The sequence below is a fragment of the Aegilops tauschii genome, chromosome 3 (assembly GCF_002575655.3).
Source record: "Aegilops tauschii subsp. strangulata cultivar AL8/78 chromosome 3, Aet v6.0, whole genome shotgun sequence".
Lineage (NCBI taxonomy): Eukaryota > Viridiplantae > Streptophyta > Magnoliopsida > Poales > Poaceae > Aegilops > Aegilops tauschii.
This window is the reverse complement of record NC_053037.3, coordinates 1505296-1527904: the sequence shown is the minus strand read 5'-3', so window position 1 is coordinate 1527904 and position 22609 is coordinate 1505296. Positions and strand designations below refer to the sequence as shown.

The 22609-nt window shown below is 37.9% G+C and overlaps 1 pseudogene; it reads left to right on the top strand.

Moving 5' to 3' along the window:
- Nucleotides 1–607: 607 nt before the first annotated feature.
- The window catches only part of LOC109757063 (uncharacterized), a 37599-nt pseudogene continuing 15597 nt past the window's right edge, over nt 608–22609 (top strand).

Here is a 22609-nt window from a genome sequence, read left to right as displayed (position 1 = left end):
GGAAGTTGCGGTCACCCGGCGGCAAGGCGGTGGTGGGGGTGACGTGGGAAAGTGGCGTGGTGCAAGGGAGGTATGTGGATGCAGACTGTTGGCGAGGGCACATGAACTAGGTGATGGCGGCAACATGGTGGAGCGATGGGGGTGCGAGGGGGGGGGGGGGGGAGTTGTGTTCGCAGCGGCGTCGATGGGGAAAGCGGCGGTCACCCGGCGGCAATGCGGTGGTGGGGTGACGTGGGAAGGTGGCGTGGTGCAAGGGAGGTATGTGGAGCCAGACTGCTGGCGAGGGCACAAGAACTAGGTGGCGGCGGCAACGTGGTGGAGCGGCAGGGGGTTTGCTGTCGATGGGAGGAGGATAATGGCCTATGTTCCACTGACTGGCGGGCGAGGGGGAGAAGTACATGTGCGTCCGTGCCAATGCAAGTGAGGCTTAAATTTGGGCCGGGAATGGGTCGGCAGGCGGAAGAAAAGCGGACGCGCGTCCGTTTGGGTCGGCGCGTTGAGCCGACTTTTGTGTCCGTTTTGACCCGAACAGACACGTGCAGACGAAATGGTTCGGCACATTGGAGTTGCGCTAACAGTCTTGAAATGTTAAAAAAGGGTGGTTGAGATGTTGCTCCACTAGATCAACTAGCTAGATGCTTGAGAGATAGGAGAAACAATGACTTGTAGAGTTTAGTCATGCAAAGATATTAGTTCCATTCAAACGAAGGCATTGGTTGTTACGCGCGCGATGATTGATTATATAATTTCGAACGTCGGGCCAAGACTTTGCTGCCGCATCTCGCGGATCTGGCTGGCCAGTAGGCACTTGTTGTTTGATGGATTTGTCCTTTAAGAATGCTGATTCCAGCAGCTCATTTCTAGCTAGACCCACGACCACCACACAAGAAAGAAGAAACACCTACCCCAGGCGGAAGAAAGAGAGAGAGGTTGCCAAGCATCATGGCAGACCGGTTGGCGATTGCGGTGTCGAAATCGGTGGTGGTAGGGGCGATCACGAAGATCCAGTCGGCCATCGACGAGGATGCCAGGCTCCGGCAAAAGGTGAAGCGTGACCTTGTGTTCATCACTTTGGAACTCGAGATGATGCAGTCCTTCCTGGACGACGCCAATGAGGAGATGAAGAACAATTTGGTGAAGACCTGGGTGAAGCACATAAGGCAACTGGGCTACGAGGTCGAAGACTGCGTCAAAAATGTTGTTCAACTGGACGACAAGCCAATCTTTTGGCGTAGGTTGCTCCCGTCCTGGATGACACCTCCTCTGCCACTGGACCTGGCGGTTGAGGATCTAGAGCATCTCAGGGCCAGAGTGGAGGACGTCAACAACTGCTACAGGCGCTACCACCTCATCAACGAGTCTGCAGGGTCCAAGATGTCGGTCGTCATACAGAAACAACGACAACCGCCAGTGCCCGGCGCGTCCGACATGCTTGCCGAGGCAAGAGCCGTCACCAAGAGGCAGCATGGTGCTTTTGGTGACCTCACCAAATTCATCAACAAGAAAGACAACGACCTTCAAGTGATCTCCCTGTGGGGGGCAGCCGGTGATCATGGGACAACATCCATCATCAGGGACACCTACAACCACGCAGAAGTATGCAAAAACTTTGCCTACCGCTCCTGGGTGAAGGTCGTGCATCCTTTCAGTCCCCACGACTTCATCCGGAGCCTGATGGCTCAGTTCTATGCAAACTTTTGCAGAGAGCAAAGAGCAACCGTCCTAAGGAAGATGGAGGTAACCCAGGAAGATCTGTTCAATGAGTTCGAGAAGATAGTAACGGAGAGGACGTACCTCATCGTCTTGGAAGGCTTGTCAAACATGGTAGATTGGGATGCTATGAGGGCATTACTTCCTGACATGAAGAACGGCAGCTGGATCATTGTGTCAACGCAGCATCATGAAATAGCACGCTTGTGCATCGGCCAATCTTATCAGATATTAGAGCTCAAACAGTTCTCGGAAGAGCACTCTGTTTGTGCCCTCTTCAAGGTAAGACTCAAACACTTTAAGTTGATCATTGATATTGGAGCTGAAACTTTTGTTATAAATGTTAGTTTATTCGTATATCTTCACAATACAACCTCCATTGCATTACTATGCAATAGAGATCCCATCATTTTTTTTCTTTGCGGAAAACATTTTTACCAATTGTCATTTCCATGCTTACAGCAAATTAATCTAGTTAATACTCCTATATGCATTCTGGTTTGTAAGACTTTGACTAAGAATTACGTATTTTGTTAAGACGAGATTGGTGACATAAAATTGAAGTCCCTGGATTTGTATTAAAAATTACTTATTCATGACTATGATTTTATGTAACATAAGCAGCATTTCAGTCAAATAATTATTGTCTAAAGCTTTATCTTGCAAATTAAAATATGCAATACATTTGGACGCAAGTACTATAATCATGTTCTTGAAAAACGAGAAATGAAAGAATCACAGCTATTCGACAAGTTTACGAGAGCATGGCTTCTTCCTTGTTTGATATATTTTATCAAGGTTTGACGAGCAATTGGTTGTTTCAGCACCTAATTGACCCATAATTTTGATTGACTCCTCACGGGCTGAGCATATTACGTATCACTCTTGTTGCAGTATTATTTTCGACCCTCCACTTTATTAATATTCGAGATCTGAACATTTCGGCTGATTTGAGATCTGAACTGACACAATAATTTACTAGTTGGTGGATGTGGCATCTTAGTCTGTCGACCTGACATATATATACTAGCAAAAGAGCCCGTGCGTTGCAACGGGAGAGAAAACATAACACACGCTCTCAACACAACAACCATCACCGAAGACCATAGTAGGTCCATCTCCTTTATTTTAGCGAGGCATCATATTTGTGTTGCAACTTATCCTCCTTCTCACCCTCGCCGGCGATGGCCTCGGTGTTCACACAAAACAAAACAAAATGTGTTTGAATATGGTTAATCCTAAGGCGTCTCTCTCTCCCTCTCTCCTCCCTCTCCCTCTCTCTCTGTCGCTTTCTCTCACTCTTGCGAATCTGTTGTTTTCCCCTGCTACATTTTTCAAAGGTATGCATGTGTAGTTATCGATGTTTTCTTTTCCCTATATGGTAATACTGGGGTGTTTATTTGCAATTCGGATCGCCGCCGGTATGAAAAAAAACGGATCGTGCGCTATAAATTATAAGTTTGCTTCCAAAACAATATTTAAAAAATATTTAACAGGTAAAATTAACATCATATTCAGATTCCACACATTTTTCTAATCAAATTTCATATATAACATGTGAAAATCGGAATTACGGTTTAAAACATACAGATAATTTAGAAAATCATTTGTCTGACTTAATATCTTCCAAAATAATATTTAAAAATACTTAACAGGTAAAAAATAATCTCATATTCATATTCTACATATTTTTCTAATCAAATTTCATATATAACAAATAGAGGAACTTTTCTGAAAAATGCCATGACGGACGACCAGAAGCACTATTTGGTTTATTATTAGGGGAAGATATCTATGCAAACATGTCCGTGCGTTGCAACGGGAGAAAAAAAATCACCCCTCAAACACACTCGACGACATCTGACGGGAATCAACATCTCATATAGTGCCAATAATAACTTTTGTGATAGCACAATATAATCATATTTACTCCATTTAAATGAGCAGGAAACATATATAATAGACATTTGGAAAGTACCCCATATAAAAAAGTATTAACTGTTAATTAAGGTTGCATCCAAAACATAATATTAAAAATGATTAACATGCAAGATATATTGCATACATGGAATCTACATATTTTCTGTGGCATTTTCATATATAATAAATTATATTTGAAATTAGGGTTTAAAAGATATGAATGTTTCAAAAAGCATTTTGAATCTGCCTGAAAAAAAATAAATAAAACTTTAAAACGGAGTAGCGCTGGGCCTAAAAAGGAAGCCTAGGGTCGGAGTTATATCCTACACCCATAAAAAATCGGAATTACGGTTTAAGAGATACAGATAATTTAGAAAATCATTTGTCTGACTTAATATCTTCCAAAATAATATTTAAAAATACTTAACAGGTAAAAAATAATCTCATATTCATATTCTACATATTTTTCTAATCAAATTTCATATATAACAAATAGAGGAACTTTTCTGAAAAATTCCATGACGGACGACCAGAAGCACTATTTGGTTTATTATTAGGGGAAGATATCTATGCAAACATGTCCGTGCGTTGCAACGGGAGAAAAAAAATCACCCCTCAAACACACTCGACGACATCTGACGGGAATCAACATCTCATATAGTGCCAATAATAACTTTTGTGATAGCACAATATAATCATATTTACTCCATTTAAATGAGCAGGAAACATATATAATAGACATTTGGAAAGTACCCCATATAAAAAAGTATTAACTGTTAATTAAGGTTGCATCCAAAACATAATATTAAAAATGATTAACATGCAAGATATATTGCATACTTGGAATCTACTTATTTTTTGTGGCATTTTCATATATAATAAATTATATTTGAAATTAGGGTTTAAAAGATATGAATGTTTCAAAATGCATTTTGAATCTGCCTGAAAAAAATAAATAAAACATTAAAACGGAGTAGCGCTGGGCCTAAAAAGGAAGCCCAGGGGCGGAGTTATATCCTACACCCATAAAAAATCAGAATTACGGTTTAAAAGATACAGATAATTTAGAAAATCATTTGTCTGACTTAATATCTTCCAAAATAATATTTAAAAATACTTAACAGGTAAAAAATAATCTCATATTCATATTCTACATATTTTTCTAATCAAATTTCATATATAACAAATAGAGAAACTTTTCTGAAAAATGCCATGACGGACGACCAGAAGCACTATTTGGTTTATTATTAGGGGAAGATATCTATTCAAACATGTCCGTGCGTTGCAACGGGAGAAAAAAAAATCACCCCTCAAACACACTCGACGACATCTGACGGGAATCAACATCTCATATAGTGCCAATAATAACTTTTGTGATAGCACAATATAATCATATTTACTCCATTTAAATGAGCAGGAAACATATATAATAGACATTTGGAAAGTACCCCATATAAAAAAGTATTAACTGTTAATTAAGGTTGCATCCAAAACATAATATTAAAAATGATTAACATGCAAGATATATTGCATACTTGGAATCTACATATTTTCTGTGGCATTTTCATATATAATAAATTATATTTGAAATTAGGGTTTAAAAGATATGAATGTTTCAAAAAGCATTTCGAATCTGCCTGAAAAAACAAAAATAAAACATTAAAACGGAGTAGCGCTGGGCCTAAAAGGGAAGCCCAGGGGCGGAGTTATATCCTACACCCATAAAAAATCGGAATTACGGTTTAAAAGATACAGATAATTTAGAAAATCATTTGTCTGACTTAATATCTTCCAAAATAATATTTAAAAATACTTAACAGGTAAAAAATAATCTCATATTCATATTCTACATATTTTTCTAATCAAATTTCATATATAACAAATAGAGGAACTTTTCTGAAAAATGCCATGACGGACGACCAGAAGCACTATTTGGTTTATTATTAGGGGAAGATATCTATGCAAACATGTCCGTGCGTTGCAACGGGAGAAAAAAAATCACCCCTCAAACACACTCGACGACATCTGACGGGAATCAACATCTGATATAGTGCCAATAATAACTTTTGTGATACAACAATATAATCATATTTACTCCATTTAAATGAGCAGGAAACATATATAATAGACATTTGGAAAGTACCCCATATAAAAAAGTATTAACTGTTAATTAAGGTTGCATCCAAAACATAATATTAAAAATGATTAACATGCAAGATATATTGCGTACTTGCAATCTACATATTTTCTGTGGCATTTTCATATATAATAAATTATATTTGAAATTAGGGTTTAAAAGATATGAATGTTTCAAAAAGCATTTTGAATCTGCCTGAAAAAACAAAAATAAAACATTAAAACGGAGTAGCGCTGGGCCTAAAAAGGAAGCCTAGGGTCGGAGTTATATCCTACACCCATAAAAAATCGGAATTACGGTTTAAAGGATACAGATAATTTAGAAAATCATTTGTCTGACTTAATATCTTCCAAAATAATATTTAAAAATACTTAACAGGTAAAAAATAATCTCATATTCATATTCTACATATTTTTCTAATCAAATTTCATATATAACAAATAGAGGAACTTTTCTGCAAAATGCCATGACGGACGATCAGAAGCACTATTTGGTTTATTATTAGGGGAAGATATCTATGAAAACATGTCCGTGCGTTGCAACGGGAGAAAAAAAAATCACCCCTCAAACACACTCGACGACATCTGACGGGAATCAACATCTCATATAGTGCCAATAATAACTTTTGTGGTAGCACAATATAATCATATTTACTCCATTTAAATGAGCAGGAAACATATATAATAGAAATTTGGAAAGTACCCCATATAAAAAAGTATTAACTGTTAATTAAGGTTGCATCCAAAACATAATATTAAAAATGATTAACATGCAAGATATATTGCATACTTGGAATCTACATATTTTCTGTGGCATTTTCATATATAATAAATTATATTTGAAATTAGGGTTTAAAAGATATGAATGTTTCAAAAAGCATTTTGAATCTGCCTGAAAAAACAAAAATAAAACATTAAAACGGAGTAGCGCTGGGCCTAAAAAGGAAGCCCAGGGGCGGAGTTATATCCTACACCCATAAAAAATCGGAATTACGGTTTAAAAGATACAGATAATTTAGAAAATCATTTGTCTGACTTAATATCTTCCAAAATAATATTTAAAAATACTTAACAGGTAAAAAATAATCTCATATTCATATTCTACATATTTTTCTAATCAAATTTCATATATAACAAATAGAGGAACTTTTCTGAAAAATTCCATGACGGACGACCAGAAGCACTATTTGGTTTATTATTAGGGGAAGATATCTATGCAAACATGTCCGTGCGTTGCAACGGGAGAAAAAAAATCACCCCTCAAACACACTCGACGACATCTGACGGGAATCAACATCTCATATAGTGCCAATAATAACTTTTGTGATAGCACAATATAATCATATTTACTCCATTTAAATGAGCAGGAAACATATATAATAGACATTTGGAAAGTACCCCATATAAAAAAGTATTAACTGTTAATTAAGGTTGCATCCAAAACATAATATTAAAAATGATTAACATGCAAGATATATTGCATACTTGGAATCTACTTATTTTTTGTGGCATTTTCATATATAATAAATTATATTTGAAATTAGGGTTTAAAAGATATGAATGTTTCAAAATGCATTTTGAATCTGCCTGAAAAAAATAAATAAAACATTAAAACGGAGTAGCGCTGGGCCTAAAAAGGAAGCCCAGGGGCGGAGTTATATCCTACACCCATAAAAAATCAGAATTACGGTTTAAAAGATACAGATAATTTAGAAAATCATTTGTCTGACTTAATATCTTCCAAAATAATATTTAAAAATACTTAACAGGTAAAAAATAATCTCATATTCATATTCTACATATTTTTCTAATCAAATTTCATATATAACAAATAGAGAAACTTTTCTGAAAAATGCCATGACGGACGACCAGAAGCACTATTTGGTTTATTATTAGGGGAAGATATCTATTCAAACATGTCCGTGCGTTGCAACGGGAGAAAAAAAAATCACCCCTCAAACACACTCGACGACATCTGACGGGAATCAACATCTCATATAGTGCCAATAATAACTTTTGTGATAGCACAATATAATCATATTTACTCCATTTAAATGAGCAGGAAACATATATAATAGACATTTGGAAAGTACCCCATATAAAAAAGTATTAACTGTTAATTAAGGTTGCATCCAAAACATAATATTAAAAATGATTAACATGCAAGATATATTGCATACTTGGAATCTACATATTTTCTGTGGCATTTTCATATATAATAAATTATATTTGAAATTAGGGTTTAAAAGATATGAATGTTTCAAAAAGCATTTCGAATCTGCCTGAAAAAACAAAAATAAAACATTAAAACGGAGTAGCGCTGGGCCTAAAAGGGAAGCCCAGGGGCGGAGTTATATCCTACACCCATAAAAAATCGGAATTACGGTTTAAAAGATACAGATAATTTAGAAAATCATTTGTCTGACTTAATATCTTCCAAAATAATATTTAAAAATACTTAACAGGTAAAAAATAATCTCATATTCATATTCTACATATTTTTCTAATCAAATTTCATATATAACAAATAGAGGAACTTTTCTGAAAAATGCCATGACGGACGACCAGAAGCACTATTTGGTTTATTATTAGGGGAAGATATCTATGCAAACATGTCCGTGCGTTGCAACGGGAGAAAAAAAATCACCCCTCAAACACACTCGACGACATCTGACGGGAATCAACATCTGATATAGTGCCAATAATAACTTTTGTGATACAACAATATAATCATATTTACTCCATTTAAATGAGCAGGAAACATATATAATAGACATTTGGAAAGTACCCCATATAAAAAAGTATTAACTGTTAATTAAGGTTGCATCCAAAACATAATATTAAAAATGATTAACATGCAAGATATATTGCGTACTTGCAATCTACATATTTTCTGTGGCATTTTCATATATAATAAATTATATTTGAAATTAGGGTTTAAAAGATATGAATGTTTCAAAAAGCATTTTGAATCTGCCTGAAAAAACAAAAATAAAACATTAAAACGGAGTAGCGCTGGGCCTAAAAAGGAAGCCTAGGGTCGGAGTTATATCCTACACCCATAAAAAATCGGAATTACGGTTTAAAGGATACAGATAATTTAGAAAATCATTTGTCTGACTTAATATCTTCCAAAATAATATTTAAAAATACTTAACAGGTAAAAAATAATCTCATATTCATATTCTACATATTTTTCTAATCAAATTTCATATATAACAAATAGAGGAACTTTTCTGCAAAATGCCATGACGGACGATCAGAAGCACTATTTGGTTTATTATTAGGGGAAGATATCTATGAAAACATGTCCGTGCGTTGCAACGGGAGAAAAAAAAATCACCCCTCAAACACACTCGACGACATCTGACGGGAATCAACATCTCATATAGTGCCAATAATAACTTTTGTGGTAGCACAATATAATCATATTTACTCCATTTAAATGAGCAGGAAACATATATAATAGAAATTTGGAAAGTACCCCATATAAAAAAGTATTAACTGTTAATTAAGGTTGCATCCAAAACATAATATTAAAAATGATTAACATGCAAGATATATTGCATACTTGGAATCTACATATTTTCTGTGGCATTTTCATATATAATAAATTATATTTGAAATTAGGGTTTAAAAGATATGAATGTTTCAAAAAGCATTTTGAATCTGCCTGAAAAAACAAAAATAAAACATTAAAACGGAGTAGCGCTGGGCCTAAAAAGGAAGCCCAGGGGCGGAGTTATATCCTACACCCATAAAAAATCGGAATTACGGTTTAAAAGATACAGATAATTTAGAAAATCATTTGTCTGACTTAATATCTTCCAAAATAATATTTAAAAATACTTAACAGGTAAAAAATAATCTCATATTCATATTCTACATATTTTTTTAATCAAATTTAATATATAACAAATAGAGGAACTTTTCTGAAAAATGCCATGACGGACGACCAGAAGCACTATTTGGTTTATTATTAGGGGAAGATATCTATGCAAACATGTCCGTGCGTTGCAACGGGAGAAAAAAAATCACCCCTCAAACACACTCGACGACATCTGACGGGAATCAACATCTGATATAGTGCCAATAATAACTTTTGTGATACAACAATATAATCATATTTACTCCATTTAAATGAGCAGGAAACATATATAATAGACATTTGGAAAGTACCCCATATAAAAAAGTATTAACTGTTAATTAAGGTTGCATCCAAAACATAATATTAAAAATGATTAACATGCAAGATATATTGCGTACTTGCAATCTACATATTTTCTGTGGCATTTTCATATATAATAAATTATATTTGAAATTAGGGTTTAAAAGATATGAATGTTTCAAAAAGCATTTTGAATCTGCCTGAAAAAACAAAAATAAAACATTAAAACGGAGTAGCGCTGGGCCTAAAAAGGAAGCCTAGGGTCGGAGTTATATCCTACACCCATAAAAAATCGGAATTACGGTTTAAAGGATACAGATAATTTAGAAAATCATTTGTCTGACTTAATATCTTCCAAAATAATATTTAAAAATACTTAACAGGTAAAAAATAATCTCATATTCATATTCTACATATTTTTCTAATCAAATTTCATATATAACAAATAGAGGAACTTTTCTGCAAAATGCCATGACGGACGATCAGAAGCACTATTTGGTTTATTATTAGGGGAAGATATCTATGAAAACATGTCCGTGCGTTGCAACGGGAGAAAAAAAAATCACCCCTCAAACACACTCGACGACATCTGACGGGAATCAACATCTCATATAGTGCCAATAATAACTTTTGTGGTAGCACAATATAATCATATTTACTCCATTTAAATGAGCAGGAAACATATATAATAGAAATTTGGAAAGTACCCCATATAAAAAAGTATTAACTGTTAATTAAGGTTGCATCCAAAACATAATATTAAAAATGATTAACATGCAAGATATATTGCATACTTGGAATCTACATATTTTCTGTGGCATTTTCATATATAATAAATTATATTTGAAATTAGGGTTTAAAAGATATGAATGTTTCAAAAAGCATTTTGAATCTGCCTGAAAAAACAAAAATAAAACATTAAAACGGAGTAGCGCTGGGCCTAAAAAGGAAGCCCAGGGGCGGAGTTATATCCTACACCCATAAAAAATCGGAATTACGGTTTAAAAGATACAGATAATTTAGAAAATCATTTGTCTGACTTAATATCTTCCAAAATAATATTTAAAAATACTTAACAGGTAAAAAATAATCTCATATTCATATTCTACATATTTTTTTAATCAAATTTAATATATAACAAATAGAGGAACTTTTCTGAAAAATGCCATGACGGATGACCAGAAGCACTATTTGGTTTATTATTAGGGGAAGATATCTATGCAAACATGTCCGTGCGTTGCAACGGGAGAAAAAAATCACCCCTCAAACACACTCGACGACATCTGACGGGAATCAACATCTCATATAGTGCCAATAATAACTTTTGTGATAGCACAATATAATCATATTTACTCCATTTAAATGAGCAGGAAACATATATAATAGACATTTGGAAAGTACCCCATATAAAAAAGTATTAACTGTTAATTAAGGTTGCATCCAAAACTGTAACATCCCAAATTTGCTATTTGGAATGTTATACATAGATCATCATTTGCATATCATGTTTTGTTGCATTTTGACAAATCCTCGATAAATCCTAAGCAACTTAAGGACCCTCGGAGAGAGTTGGGGATTTTCTCGAATTTTTCTTATTTGATTTTTCAAACGAGGATTGGGATTTTTAATTATTTTCTTTCCGGAAAAATATTTCTTTGTTAAATAAACGAGTGGAGAAAATATGACTTCTCCAAAATATTGAAATACTGGAGGAAAAATGTTAAAATCATTATTTGGAATTTATTTGGATTTTATTTGCAATTTTTTTATTGCATTTAAAAATATGCATGTTTTCAAATATTTATTTTTGATTTTAAAAATGTTCACCCTATTCTAGATTTTCTAACTAGACAGGGAAAATTTATTTCATATTTTTCTAATTTTTATTTATTTTTCTACGCAATATTTTCCGCGGAACTTATTTAAAAAAAAATGCGCCCGCGCCGACTGGGCCGAGCCCAGCCGACGGCCCGCCCGCGGGTTCTCCTCTTCCCGCACGGAGCTCGCCGCCGCCATGACCGACTCCGGCCGCCGCACGCCTCCCCTCGCCCGACCCCTTCCCCAAGCCGCCCTAGCCCCCCTCCATATATACCCCCATCTCCGTTTCTCTCACCACCGCCGCCGGAGGAGCACGCCACCGCCGCCGCATCTAGCCCGCCGCCGCCGCCGCCGGGAGTCGCCGGAGCCCCGCCCCCTCACCGCCGGAGCCGCCGCCCCGAGCCCCGCACCCCCGCCCCGAGCCCGCCACCGGAACCCCTCGCCGGAGCGAGCCCCGTCGAGGTACTGCCGCCGGCCGTCTTCAACGTTGACCGGTTTTCTGAAAAAAAAACCTTTTGTTAAAAAAAAACCTAGATCGGTTTTTTTTCGGTTTTCTTATTTCACGAGCGTTCACCGAACCGTTCGTTTTAACGAACGCGTTCGTCGGTTTTTCTCTGTTAACGAACGTCCGTTTTTCTTTTTCGTCGGATTTTCTCGTTATTTTCTCAGATTCGATTTCTGATCGAATTTTCGAATCTGTTTAACTTCTCGCTCGTTTATCGGAATCAGGTGATTCAAGCGCCTAGAGTTTCGTCTCGAAATTCTCTTTCCGTTTAATCAACTCAAACAAGTTTTTGCTACAGTAAAATTTGACCTAGATCCAGATTAGCAAACGAAGTTTCTTTCTTTCGCCGTTTGACTTTCGTTGCTGCTTTCGAGTTGATTCTTTTTGCAAACCGGAGTTCTTAAGTTGAACTTTCTGGTTGGATCTTTCATTCGAGTTTTACCTGTGCATTAGATGAGTACTGATTGTATGCTTGTTTGTTTGCGATAGAGTACCCGGAGTGTGCCGCTTGTTACTTCGAATCGCTAGGTTTTGCAGATCATCAGCAAGGCAAGTAACACTTTGATCATACCCCGTTCATACCCAGTTTTATTGCATTAGATCTATTTTTCCTCAAACACATTGCATGATTAGGATCTAATTAAACTGTGGGTATTGGGAAGTAGTTGAGGTAGTACCTATTACCTGTTTTCTATCAAACCCTTGGGAGTTACTTCTACGTTGCTATTCTTATTGCCATGCTATGCTCGTAGACGTGGATTGGGTTTGAGAGATATCCATGACAGATGTGAGATGTTTAATAATGGTTCAACTTAAGGTGGCAACTAAAACTCACATCTGGGTGGATTGAGGCACCTGGAGAACCCAGTGCTGTCTGTATGTATAAGGTCCGCCACCCAGGCTCAAAGGGATCATGAGATTATTCATGCTAGAAACTTCCGTGTGCAGCCGCAAGCTATTATGGGCTCTAGCATAGTTGAGTAGGTTACAGGATCTCTTGAAGAGGTGGACTAGCAGATGTAGGGGAAAGTAGGTGTACCGGTCCATCCAGAGTAGAGAGTGACTGTTTCTGAAAGACTGTGTCTCGGTCACCCGTTTCTCAAACATCATGCAGTGCGAGAATCAAGCGGAGGCGATCGAGTCTTGTGGGGAAAAGTGCACAAACCTCTGCAGAGTGTACAAACTGATCATGATTAGCCGTGTCCCCGGTTATGGACAACTTGAGTATCTAGTACCTGGATTATCATTTGAATCTCATCACCGTGATACTTATAATTAATTTTGTTGGGTTAATGATGTTACTTAATTGGGATTGAGTTGGAGGTACCTTCTCAATGTTTCAACCACCATGATAGTTAAATAAAAATTTATTCCTTTGATGTAGGATAAAATTGGCTTTTCGCAAAAACTGTAACCATAGAGCCTTTCCACCAGCCATATATGCATATAGTATAGCCTTATCATTGTTTATTGCTCTCTATGTGTTACTTTGCCAGCATATTCTATGTGCTGACCCGTTTCGGGCTGCAACGTTTCATGTTGCAGACTTTTCAGACGACGAGTAAGGTGCCTTAGGTCGTGGTCTTATACTCAGTGATGCCGCTGGAGTTGATGGACTCACTTATCTTCCAAGTCTTCCGCTGTTATCGTTATTAGATGGCCTTAAGCCATGTTTATCATACTTAATCTCTTCAGAGATATCGATGTAATAAGTGTGTGATTGCTACTCTGTTATAAATCCTCCATTTGTACTGTGCGTGTCAGCATTACTGATCCAGGGATGACACTGGTGCACAGCAGCACAGGCCATTTGAGGTCTGGTCGCTACAAAGTTGGTATCAGAGCACACGTTGACTGTAGGACACGACCACTAAGCTTAAGCCCTAGAAAACTTCTCTCTTCTCATTTCTGACCCCTCTCCACTTTCTACTCTTTTAGGAATGGCGAATGCAAGGAGCAAGTTCATGCAACCAGATGAAGACACGCCGTTTGGACGACACTTGAAGGAAGTCACCAAGTACTTGAACATAGGAATACCAAGCGTCACCGGAACCTACAACGCTACATTACCTGAAGAGGAGAGCTGGAAGATTCAAGTTATCATTCCAAGAAGAACGTTTGCGCCAATTACGGAACCCATAAGATTGGTTTTCGAAGCACCAACTTGGAGTTTAGGGAAGAGCATGGCCGCACATATCGCCATGGGACGTATTGGAGAAGTCTATCACCAGGAGCTTAAGGATACCATTTATCAAATTTGTGGACGTCGAGACGCGCAATGGGAGATGATCAAGACCAAGAAGGATGGATCAATTGCAGCTTTCATCCAGGAGCAGAACCAACATATTCGACACCAGGAGAACCAGATATGCACGGACAAGGAAGAACTGAAGAAGGCATTCACGAAGATCAAGGAACTCCAAGAGGAACTCAAGGCTAAACGCGAAGATTATTTGGAGGAAATCAACGCGCTAGTCGGGAAGATTGATGACCTGGAGAATAAGATTGGAGCATTCGTGGGAAATCCAGTGCCAAAAGCAGAAGTCGACGAATGCACTTGTCCGGATAACTACATCATCATCGACGACACCGACTCGGAACCAAGTGAAGAGGAATGGATTGATGAAGCTGGAGCAGACATCATGGAGTCTTCAACGGATCAGAATTTTTAGTAGACTACCATATCAGTAGTAGTTTTTCCCCCATTTAGTAGTATAGTTCAAGCACTTTGTAACGCTAGATAGATCGATTGTTTTGCCTTGTTTGGATTGATTGAGTGATATTGATTGTATTTTGTCTCATGAGCATATGGGTAGTGTTTTCTCTCTAGACCTCATTCTATTCTTAAATCTCATCTTTTCTAAAACCTATCAGATGCCTCCAAGACGCGACACCGGATTTGTTTTCCCGCCAGAGATCACCCAGTTGATTTAGCAACAGAATGCCTTGATGCAAGTGTTAGTTCAGAACCAAGGCAACAACAACAACAACCCACCGCCACCACCACCTGTTGACCACTTAGCCCGTTTCTTAAGGCTAAATTCGCCGGTGTTTTCCAGTAGCACCGAGCCGATTGTTGCAGATGATTGGCTCCGCAAAGTTGGAAGGGAGTTGACCACTGCAGGATGCACAGATGCAGAAAGAGTGCGTTTTGCCGCACATCAGCTTGATGGACCCGCAGCATCATGGTGGGAGAATTATACAGCCACGCACCCTATTGACACTGTCACATGGGACCAGTTTCAGCAAGCTTTCCGTACAGCTCATGTTTCAGCAGGAGCTATGGCTATGAAGAAGCATGAGTTTCGCAACCTACGCCAAGGAGGACGCACCGTAGGCCAGTATGTGGAGGAATTCAGTAAGTTAGCACGTTATGCACCAGATGACGTTGCTACGGATGCTGCCAAGCAGGAGAAATTTCTGGAAGGACTGAATGATGAGCTGAGTATGCAGTTGATGGTAGCAACCTTCAACAACTACCAGGAGCTGGTAGATAGAGCTCTCATGATTGAAGGGAAGCAACAGCAGATTGAAAACCGCAAGAGGAAGTATGGACAAGGGAAGTACAATTCTGGAGCCCAGCAGAAGCCACGATTTACCCCGAAGCCGGGAGGACAGTTTCAGCATACCCATGGAGGAGGTAGTTCGCACAACCATAATGGCTCCAAGAATGGTAATGGGAATGGAGGAGGAAACGGACAGAACCGCACCAACCCATCTACCCCAACTAAGAGAGATCTAAGTCACATTACTTGTTTCAAGTGCCAGAAGACGGGACATTATGCAACTGATTGTCCTGAAGCCCAAAATGGAAATGGCAATGGAAGCTCTGGGAAGAAGCCGAACCCGTTCAACAAAGGACATGTGAACCACGTGAGCGTGGAGGAGATTGAAGCTCAGCCTGATGCAGTAATAGGTAAGTTTTTGGTTAAGTCATTTACTGCAACTGTTCTTTTCGATACTGGTGCATCGCATTCATACATATCAAGGGGATTCGTAAACAAGTTTAAGATGTCCACCCAAGTTCTCAAAAGCCCCATGTTAGTAACCTCGCCAGGAGCAGAGTATATGGCCACCCAAGGATGTTTTCAGATACCATTGGCCATTGGAAGGCATGTTTTCCCCACAGACCTCATTGTTTTGGAATCACAAGGTTTGGATGTGATTTTGGGAATGGATTGGCTATCGTTGTATGGAGGAAACATCGATTGTGCCAGCAAGACGATTTTGCTTACCACCCCGGAAGGAAAAAGGATCAAGTATGTATCCAGGCATATGCCGAAGAGGACTCAAGTGAATTCCTTATCAGGAGTTGTACAGGAGGAAGTACCAGTGGTGAAGGATTATCCGGATGTATTTCCAGAAGAGTTGCCAGGCATGCCACCAGATAGAGACATTGAGTTCTTGATTGAACTTTTGCCAGGCACAGGGCCAATATCTAAGAGACCGTACAGGATGCCCACAAAGGATTTGGAGGAAATTAAGAAACAGATCAAGGAGTTACTGGATAAAGGCTATATTCGCCCAAGTTCGTCACCTTGGGGATCACCAGTACTTCTAGTAGAGAAGAAAGATGGATCACTAAGGATGGTTGTTGATTACCGAGGATTGAATGAAGTGACCATCAAAAACAAGCACCCACTGCCGATGATCAATGATTTGTTTGACCGCCTGCAAGGAGCTAAAGTATTTTCCAAGATCGATCTACGATCAGGATACCATCAGTTAAAGATTCGAGAGCAGGATATACCCAAGACAACATTTACCACCAGATATGGATTGTATGAGTATACCGTTATGTCATTTGGACTGACTAACGCACCGACCTATTTCATGAACCTGATGAACAAAGTGTTTATGGAGTTTTTGGATAAGTTCGTCGTGGTGTTCATTGATGATATTTTAATCTTTTCCAAGGATGAAGAAGAGCATGAGGAGCATTTACGATTGGTACTTGAGAAGCTCAGGGAACATCAGTTATATGCCAAGTTCAGCAAATGTGAGTTTTGGTTGAAGGAAGTTGGATTCCTTGGACATGTTATTTCTGGAGAAGGAATAGCAGTAGACCCTGCCAAGGTTGACACAGTGACAAGTTGGGAATCGCCCACGACAGTTGGAGAAATCCGGAGTTTTCTTGGACTTGCAGGATACTACCGGAGATTTATCGAGAATTTCTCAAGGATTGCTAAGCCCATGACTGAGCTATTGAAGAAGGACACCAAATTTAATTGGACTGAGGAGTGTGAAGCTAGTTTCCAAGAGTTGAAGAAACGATTGGTTACATCACCAGTGTTGATTCTGCCAGATCAACGCAAGGACTATGAAGTTTATTGCGACGCTTCTCGTCGAGGACTTGGAGCAGTGCTCATGCAGGAAGGAAGAGTTGTTTCGTACGCTTCACGACAACTTAAACCCCATGAGAAGAATTATGCTACGCATGATTTGGAATTAGCAGCCGTGGTGCATGCATTGAAGACATGGAGACATTTTCTCATCGGAAACCATTGTGAAGTGTACACGGATCACAAGAGTTTGAAGTACATTTTCACGCAGAAGGAGTTAAACCTCAGACAGAGGAGATGGTTGGAGCTCATCAAAGACTATGATATGAGATTGCATTATCACCCCGGAAAGGCCAACTTAGTAGCAGACGCGTTGAGCCGCAAGAGTCATGTCAACACCCTCATGACAGGAGAGTTACCTCAGAAGTTAGCCGAGGACCTACGCGAGCTATGTTTGGAGATAGTCCCAAGAGGCTATTTAGCGACATTGGAGATTCAATCTACCTTGATGGAAAAGATCAGAGAAGCTCAAAAGACAGACAAGGAGATTGAAGAGATAAAGGAGAAGATGAGCAAAGGAAAAGCCAAGGGATTTCGTGAGGATGAGCACGATACCTTATGGTTCGAGGACCGTGTATATGCGCCAAATGATCCGGAGATCAGGAAGTTGATTTTGCAAGAAGCCCATGATTCACCGTACTCGATTCACCCAGGGAATACCAAGATGTATTTGGATTTGAAGAATACTTTCTGGTGGACCGGAATGAAGAAGGATATTGCGGAGTTTGTAGCAGTTTGTGATGTATGTCAGAGAGTGAAGGCAGAGCATCAGAAGCCAGCAGGATTGCTACAACCATTGCCGATACCCGAATGGAAGTGGGATAAAATAGGCATGGATTTTATCACAGGATTACCCAGGACTCGTTCAGGCTATGACTCGATATGGGTTGTAGTCGACCGTTTGACGAAAGTGGCTCATTTCATTCCAGTAAAGACCACTTACACCAGTGCTAAGTTGGCGAAGATATACATGACCAGGACAGTATGTTTGCATGGAGTTCCGAGGACCATTGTATCAGACAGAGGAACCCAATTTACCTCGAAGTTTTGGAAGCAGCTACATGAAACATTGGGAACCAGACTGGAATTTAGTACATCATTTCACCCGCAGACAGATGGACAGACCGAGAGAGTCAACCAGATTTTGGAGGACATGTTGAGAGCATGTGCACTAGATTATGGATCTAGTTGGGACGACAATTTGCCATATGCGGAGTTTTTGTATAACAACAGTTATCAAACCAGTTTGAAGATGGCCCCTTTCGAAGCTTTGTACGGAAGGAGGTGTAGAACACCGTTGTTGTGGGACGAAGTTGGAGACCGGCAGTTGTTTGGACCAGATTTGATTAAGGAGTCTGAACAGAAAGTAAGGTTGATTCGCGATAGGCTCAAGGTAGCCCAGTCCAGGCAGAAGAGTTATGCTGATTCTAAACGCAAGGAGACAGTTCACGAAGTCGGAGACAGAGTGTATCTTCGAGTATCGCCACTTCGAGGAGTAAAGCGCTTTGGAGTTAAGGGAAAGTTAGCGCCTCGTTTTATCGGACCATACAGAGTGTTGGAACGTATGGGAGAAGTTGCCTATAAGCTGGAATTGCCCGAAGGATTGGGTGGAGTACATGATGTATTTCACGTTTCGTAGTTGAAGAAGTGCCACGCAGAGATGGCTGAGATACCACTGAGAGATACTGTGCCACTGGAAGCAATTCAGTTGGAAAGTGATTTGACTTATGAGGAGAAGTCAGTTAAGATTCTCGAGTATGCCACCGAGTTACCCGCAGCAAGGTTATCAAGTTTTGCAAAGTTCAGTGGAGTCACCACACAGAAGATGAGGCCAACTGGGAGCGAGAGGAAGATCTACGGAAAAACCACTCCCACCTGTTTTCTAGCCAACCCTCAAACACACTCGACGACATCTGACGGGAATCAACATCTCATATAGTGCCAATAATAACTTTTGTGATAGCACAATATAATCATATTTACTCCATTTAAATGAGCAGGAAACATATATAATAGACATTTGGAAAGTACCCCATATAAAAAAGTATTAACTGTTAATTAAGGTTGCATCCAAAACATAATATTAAAAATGATTAACATGCAAGATATATTGCATACTTGGAATCTACATATTTTCTGTGGCATTTTCATATATAATAAATTATATTTGAAATTAGGGTTTAAAAGATATGAATGTTTCAAAAAGCATTTTGAATCTGCCTGAAAAAACAAAAATAAAACATTAAAACGGAGTAGCGCTGGGCCTAAAAAGGAAGCCCAGTGGCGGAGTTATATCCTACACCCATAAAAAATCGGAATTACGGTTTAAAAGATACAGATAATTTAGAAAATCATTTGTCTGACTTAATATCTTCCAAAATAATATTTAAAAATACTTAACAGGTAAAAAATAATCTCATATTCATATTCTACATATTTTTCTAATCAAATTTCATATATAACAAATAGAGGAACTTTTCTGAAAAATGCCATGACGGACGACCAGAAGCACTATTTGGTTTATTATTAGGGGAAGATATCTATGCAAACATGTCCGTGCGTTGCAACGGGAGAAAAAAAAATCACCCCTCAAACACACTCGACGACATCTGACGGGAATCAACATCTCATATAGTGCCAATAATAACTTTTGTGATAGCACAATATAATCATATTTACTCCATTTAAATGAGCAGGAAACATATATAATAGACATTTGGAAAGTAGCCCATATAAAAAAGTATTAACTGTTAATTAAGGTTGCATCCAAAACATAATATTAAAAATGATTAACATGCAAGATATATTGCATACTTGGAATCTACATATTTTCTGTGGCATTTTCATATATAATAAATTATATTTGAAATTAGGGTTTAAAAGATATGAATGTTTCAAAAAGCATTTTGAATCTGCCTGAAAAAACAAAAATAAAACATTAAAACGGAGTAGCGCTGGGCCTAAAAGGGAAGCCCAGGGGCGGAGTTATATCCTACACCCATAAAAAATCGGAATTACGGTTTAAAGGATACAGATAATTTAGAAAATCATTTGTCTGACTTAATATCTTCCAAAATAATATTTAAAAATACTTAACAGGTAAAAAATAATCTCATATTCATATTGTACATATTTTTCTAATTAAATTTCATATATAACAAATAGAGGAACTTTTCTGAAAAATGCCATGACGGACGACCAGAAGCACTATTTGGTTTATTATTAGGGGAAGATATCTATGCAAACATGTCCGTTCGTTGCAACGGGAGGAAAAAAAAATCACCCCTCAAACACACTCGACGACATCTGACGGGAATCAACATCTCATATAGTGCCAATAATAACTTTTGTGATAGCACAATATAATCATATTTACTCCATTTAAATGAGCAGGAAACATATATAATAGACATTTGGAAAGTACCCCATATAAAAAAGTATTAACTGTTAATTAAGGTTGCATCCAAAACATAATATTAAAAATGATTAACATGCAAGATATATTGCATACATGGAATCTACATATTTTCTGTGGCATTTTCATATATAATAAATTATATTTGAAATTAGGGTTTAAAAGATATGAATGTTTCAAAAAGCATTTTGAATCTGCCTGAAAAAAAATAAATAAAACATTAAAACGGAGTAGCGCTGGGCCTAAAAAGGAAGCCCAGGGGCGGAGTTATATCCTACACCCATAAAAAATCAGAATTACGGTTTAAAAGATACAGATAATTTAGAAAATCATTTGTCTGACTTAATATCTTCCAAAATAATATTTAAAAATACTTAACAGGTAAAAAATAATCTCATATTCATATTCTACATATTTTTCTAATCAAATTTCATATATAACAAATAGAGAAACTTTTCTGAAAAATGCCATGACGGACGACCAGAAGCACTATTTGGTTTATTATTAGGGGAAGATATCTATTCAAACATGTCCGTGCGTTGCAACGGGAGAAAAAAAAATCACCCCTCAAACACACTCGACGACATCTGACGGGAATCAACATCTCATATAGTGCCAATAATAACTTTTGTGATAGCACAATATAATCATATTTACTCCATTTAAATGAGCAGGAAACATATATAATAGACATTTGGAAAGTACCCCATATAAAAAAGTATTAACTGTTAATTAAGGTTGCATCCAAAACATAATATTAAAAATGATTAACATGCAAGATATATTGCATACTTGGAATCTACATATTTTCTGTGGCATTTTCATATATAATAAATTTTATTTGAAATTAGGGTTTAAAAGATATGAATGTTTCAAAAAGCATTTTGAATCTGCCTAAAAAAATAAATAAAACATTAAAACGGAGTAGCGCTGGGCCTAAAAAGGAAGCCCAGGGTCGGAGTTATATCCTACGCCCATAAAAAATCGGAATTACGGTTTAAAAGATACATATAATTTAGAAAATCATTTGTCTGACTTAATATCTTCCAAAATAATATTTAAAAATACTTAACAGGTAAAAAATAATCTCATATTCATATTCTACATATTTTTCTAATCAAATTTCATATATAACAAATAGAGGAACTTTTCTGAAAAATGCCATGACGGACGACCAGAAGCACTATTTGGTTTATTATTAGGAGAAGATATCTATGCAAACATGTCCGTGCGTTGCAACGGGAGAAAAAAAATCACCCCTCAAACACACTCGACGACATCTGACGGGAATCAACATCTCATATAGTGCCAATAATAATGTGACGCCCCCGATTCGACCGTACACTAATCATGCACGCAAATGTGTACGATCAAGATCAGGGACTGACGGGAAGATATCACAACACAACTCTAAAACATAAATAAGTCATACAAGCATCATAATACAAGCCAGGGGCCTCGAGGGCTCGAATACAAGTGCTCGATCATAGACGAGTGAGCGGAAGCAACAATATCTGAGTACAGACATAAGTTAAACAAGTTTGCCTTAAGAAGGCTAGCACAAAAGTAGCAACGATCGAAGAGGCAAGGCCTCC